Source organism: Glycine max, chromosome 18 (assembly GCF_000004515.6).
Source record: "Glycine max cultivar Williams 82 chromosome 18, Glycine_max_v4.0, whole genome shotgun sequence".
Classification (NCBI taxonomy): Eukaryota; Viridiplantae; Streptophyta; class Magnoliopsida; order Fabales; family Fabaceae; genus Glycine; species Glycine max.
The window spans coordinates 36990197-36996550 of record NC_038254.2 but is presented as its reverse complement, the minus strand read 5'-3'; positions in this window follow the sequence as shown (position 1 = coordinate 36996550).

Sequence of the window (6354 nt, the reverse complement as noted above, 5' to 3'; positions counted from 1 at the left end):
AGGCTCTCAAGTGGTTGGCAAGTCTCGTTTAGGTGGTCTTTTTGGCCTTGGTTAACAAGAAAAACGAGTGTTAGGTACAAAAATTGGAAAGCTCCACTACACATAATAGTGGTATTATTTATTTCAATATTTGATTCTGCATTCATGGTTAGTTTGCTTATTTTGACCGTGTGGTTTTCTCCATTTATGAACTTTGAGACTTATATCTTATGATATATTTTGTCTATTTGATGTGATGAACTATCAGGTGGAAGGGTCAGCAGTCCTTGCAGGCACAGAGTAAAAGATCCATTTTCAAATAGAGTATCGTGTGATGCATTAATGGAGTAATGTGTTTATGTGCTTGTGACGGTAAGGCTTGCATGCGAGGCAATGTAAATACCTTTAATGATAACTATGAAAGAGTGTGACTGGTAGTATTGTTTATTATGGTGTTCATTAGCTAGGATTTTCTCTGTTTCTCTTGTACAATTGCGCTTTCTAATGTAATAAAAGATATGCTTCTGGCTTGAGATTCTCTAATATTGATTCTATGCAAAGTGTGTCCGTATATGATGATTGGTAAGCTTCCAGCTAGTAATAATTTAAGGGAAAATAGTACTTGGACACTCATGTTATAGCAAGGCAAGGTTGAGGAGGGCAGATTGCAATGCCAAGGTGCATCCCTAGTTACCAAACAGGTTATAGCCTTTCTAGTTAGGCTCTCAAATTGGCACCCTAGAATTGTGTTCTTATTAGAGGTGTTCATGTTAAACATATTTACCTACAGTTGAAGATGATAGGTACATATTAAAGACATTTACCTACAGTTAGAAGATGTAAGTAGAAGTTAATGACTTTTACCTACACGCTATACATAGTAGGTAAAACCTATAGTGACAGACAATTAGTCGTCATTATACGCCTCCTCAAAGTTGACGGAAGAAACGTCCGTAGGACAAAGTCTATCATACATTTACCTACGAATTTTTTTATTTATAGTGACAGTTTTTGTTCGTAGGTATGAGTCATTTTTCTTGTAGTATTGCAAAATAACAAATAACAAATGTGAAACCAAGGCATTAATGTACCCAAGGCATTAAAAATTACAAGATCATGTCATATTTTCTTTTTAGGCTGAACATTCATACATGTAATTTTTCTAGTATAAGAAATAAGTAAAACATATTAACAAATGCTAAAGATTTTGTTTATAAGAATAATTTGTTCAATAGTGACCAAATTTTGCTATCTTTATAATTTCTTAGTCACTGTCTCCAGTCTATTGATTCTCTATTCAAGATCCATTAACCCCTCAATAAATTGCCTTGATTCATTTTTCCCATTTCCATCTCCATAGTCTTCCTCCAAAGCCTCCATCTCATGGGTCAACAGTGTCTTGAGAAGGATTTCCAAATTGAACAGTTTTCAAAGGAGAAAATTAAGGTGAAACATCAGCATCATTACCATTTGTATTTGCTTTTCATACATGAGGTCCATGATGACAGAGTAGCTTTAGACTACTTTTTTGCCAAGTAATATTGGTTGCAACTTTTTAAAGTAATTTTGGGTATGCAGTAATTTTTCAATGCAATAGCTTTGGTGCTAGAGAATGCAATCACACAATCTGAAACTTCTTGATTCCAAATTGCGTAGGCACTCTCTATGTGGTAGGTACTTTTGTATATTACATTATTGCAAACAAGCATCGAAATACTCATGCATATAACAACCAAAACAATTTTCATTTATCCAAATTACTCTCACATGGTAACCAAGTTTCCTTTTTTGGATTAAAAGACCTAAACTTACCAACAAATTGAACATGATAAAGGGTGCCAAGGAAAATTGCCCCTAGTAGAGTCCAGGGAGAATCTCACACCGTCAATTTTCAATTGATTAAGCTTGTTCCACCTAAATAGCATAGGTTCTTCATTGGTAATCAGCCTAGGCTATGGTTGCTAATTTGTTAATCTCTCCTACACCCAAGTTTGGACCAAGTAGTAAAAGGGTGACCAAAGAGTTAACTACAATTCCAATTCTTCATTACCAGTCAAACAAACTATTGTTTTCTTCGATAGACCAAAATCATTTTATATGTTGGATAAAACTGTTGGTCACAAAGCTGATTCTTTCCAGCAAGATGAACAACAATAAGGAAAACAAACTTTCTCACCAAGCCACTAGGAGAGAAGCCAATCATTGTCAAGCAAGTTGCAAGGGATGTTTCATGCTCAATTTCACTCCTACTATTGACAAAAATCAATCCATGCTAATGTTTATATAAACCCCACTCTTTTCACTCCTTGGAGATTGTTGTTGTCCTGTTCTATGTATCAATTTCTTCTCCACCTTCATCATTTTCTAGCTTTGAAATGGGGTCAAGACAGGATCACCAACAGTTGCAAAACCCTCCAACACCATCACATCCTCCAAGGTGACATTTTTCTCACCCAAGGAACACAAAAAGGTATTTCTCTATGGACACAAGTTCTCAACAACCCAAAACACATGTTTTCAACCCAAGTGCTTCATAGTAAAAAATGAAAACATGTGTTTTGGGGTTGTTGAGAAGTGGTGTCCTGAGACAAATACCTTTTTGTTACCTTAAGGTGAGAAAAAAAATACCTTGGAGGATGTGATGGTGTTGGAGAATTTTCCAATAGTTCATGATCCCGTCTTCACCCCATTTCAAAGCTAGGAAACGATAAAAGTGGAGAAGAAATTGACACATACAATAGGAAAACAAGCTACAATGAATAAAAAGGATGGGGTTTATACATTAGCAAGGGTGGATATTCGTCGATAGTGGGAATGAAATGGAGCATGAAACATTCCTTGCAACTTGGTTGGCAGAGATTGATTTCTCTCCCAATGGCTTGGTGAGCAAGTTTGTTTTCCTTGATGTAGATAATCAGCTTTGCGACCAATATTTTAAGCCAACATATATATAAAATGATTTAGGTCTGTTGAAGAAAGCAATAGTTTGTTTGGCTGATGATAAGAGGTAACTCTTTGGTCACCCTTTTACTACTTGGTTCATATTTGGGTATGGGAGAGATTCTCAAATTTGCAACCACAGCCTAGGTTGATCAACCATGAAAAACCTATGCTAAGTAGGAGGCACCAGCTTAATCCCTTGAAGATTGAAGAAAGGAGATTTGCCCTAGATTCAGCTAGGGACTACTTTCTTTGGCACCCTTATGTTCAATATGTTGGATAAATAAAAATAGTTTTTTTTTGCTATATGCATGAGAGTTTCAGTGCTAGTTGTCCCACAAATGTATTACACAAAAGTACCTATCATATAAAGAGTGGCTATGCAATTTAGAATGCATCAAGAAGTTTTAGATTGTGTGGCTACAATCTTTGGAACCTAACGCATTGCATGGAAAAATTACTACATACCCATATCTAACAGGAATTTCTATTTTCCTGCTTGGCTTTTTTTGAGGGAGATGTCACCACACGTTATGCAAGATGGTGGAAGCAGTCAATACTGTATCATCATTGTGATTTTGCAAAAAATATTACTCGGTGAAAGAGCAGTTTATGCAATGATGCTGGTGTTTCCACCTGAATTTTCTCCTTTCAAAACTATTTTATTTGGAAATCCTTCCCAAGACACCGTTGAACCACTGATGGAGGCTTTGGAGGAAGATTATAAAGATGGAAATGGGATAAATGAATCAAGGCAGTTTATTGGAGGAGTATTGGATCTTGAAAAGAGAATCAATTGACTAGATACATTGACTTAGAAATTAAATATAACAAAATTGTGTCGTTGTTGAACAAATTATCTGCTTATAAACCAAACCTTTACCATTTGTTAATATGTTTTACTTATTTCTGATACTAGCATAATTAAATGACATGAATATTCAAAAAATCAAACTAGAACATGATCTTGTAGGATTTAGCAATATGTTTGTTTGTGTATGAAAGATATGTATTTTTATAATATCTTTCGAAATCAACCTATGCTTCGACATGGTATGCGTGCACACATGCACAAGCAAAATTTATCTATTATGTTAGTTGAAATTGGAGGTGATGACTCCACAAAAGTTAAGGAATACCAAAGAAAACAACTAGCGATGATAGTTTCCTTATTTCTCTATGTGCATAAGGGAAGAAAGGAAAGGGCACGGTTACAAAGAATTTGGTGATTTTCTGCATTCAAGGCCCTTGGTGAAGAGTCACATGTCATGACTCTTGGTGAAGAGTCACATCTCATGTTTGTTGCGCATCTATTCATACTTTCACTTCATATGAGTGGACACAAAATCTCATGAAAGGATACAATATTTAAATAATTTTGAAAATTTTACATAAACACCCACCATTTTCAAAATATATCTGAACCAAATGGTTTTAGATTAAACATACTCAAGTTAGTGCACAAATCACGTTCATCAATTAATCATACAACTTGATGAACAAAATATATCTCACCTTTTTTAACAAAACAACCAAATCCCATGATTCTGAAAATCACATGGTTTTAGATAAAAGTGAGTATTGGTTAAACAACTTAAACAACAACAAACATACAAATAGAGAATCAAGAAGATGAAAGTATAAAAAAAAATTGTACATAGTACAAACTAAATATCTGTCACCACAAGCAACCAATAAACAAACCAAAGATTTAGATTTAAGAATTATGTATCCCGAATTGGCTCACAAAATTCCAACTCAATCCAACATTTAATGAAGTCGTAAATGCAATTTTACTATGGCTGCACGTGAAACTACAGGAATAACAAAAACCCACTTCCTACTCTTAGAGAACTTGTTCAATGTACCTTCCTCCATTACTCACACCATTTGTTGAACATATGTACCTTTGGTATCATTTTATTACCTCTGTTGTTCAAGAGAAATCTGATTGATCTTTTAGATGTTTCAAACTTTTTAAAGTTAGTCCATAAGGAAGGAACTTTGTCAATGATTCAAGATAGAATCATTAACTTTCATCTACATCCATATTGTGTTTGTTCGTAGATATTAAGCATACATTCAATTTATGCACTTGTTTCATAAAAGGCCTACTATCAATCATCCAATAATTATAAAAATAATTGACAAGAAATTTCTTATTTGTTCCCATCATGTAGTTTAAAAAAAGTGTTAAACACGTACCTTTTAAGATGTGTCCCATTCAAATATAACCATCATACTTGTTTTCTAACGGGCTTTAGCAATGATCTCATCTTACCTATTGGTTGGGATTGATGTGTCCCCTTGTTTCTTGGTCTCAAATTAAGAAAATCAAACTAATTTCACCCCTATTTATTGATGTCATTCCTAAAACAATCTTCATTTAATTGTAATTCAATTTTTATGGAGTCATTTTTATTAAGGTATCAGGTTTGAATGGAGGACATTTTAAGAATAACCTTACTTTCTACTTGAGATTAGTAAAATTAAATGATTTCAACTAACTTTCTTAATCTATGGGAAGTAATTATTTTTGCTTATATATGAGACCAGAGAGAGTATTAATCTTTGACGTATATATATATATATATATATATATATATATATACTATAATTCCTTCCAATTCTGTGAATTTCAATTGGAAACTACAAAAGTTTATGTCATGGTGTTATGTTATTTTGTGTCTACATATTTCTAACTTAATAAATATAATATAGATATCGATATAAGTAATTAAATTCATTAAAAAAGACTAACCTAATTTATGTATAATGTGCAACCATATCTACTCATCATTCAAAAGTAAATAGCACAATATACGAAGATCTTTTATCCCTACCAAAAGCAACAACAAGGAATTTTTTCTGCAACTCAAAATTAATTTTCCTTCTAAACTGATATTAACACTGTAGATTTGTCAACAAAGGCGTACTTTACTAGTTAATAGACTTAATTGTACATTTGATGTCTTTACTTTATCGGTTTTCTTAGGAATGTTCATAAACTGATTTTATGAAATAACTTTTTGAATAAATCAAGCAAAAAACTGAAAATCAAATAAACCAAAAGTTGAACAAATTAAAATTTAATAAACCCATTTGTTTTGGATAAAATCAGATTTTGGATTTCATTTTAAAATTCAATTTAATCCAACCCAAACCAAATTTATACATAAATATATATATCTGATTAAAAATTTATATTAAAACTCAAGTTTACATTTTATTTTCTTCTATAGAGTATTTATAAAACTATTGCATAACTTATACATATAATAAAAATAAAAAAATTATAAACTTTACCAGTATAAAAAGTCATGTATGTCTAGTTTAGAATAAGGTATGACTCAAAATCCAAAGTTAATCATATAGAGAGAAATGTTCATTTTACTAAAGGATGTTCATACAAGACAAAAAACAAAAATCATTACA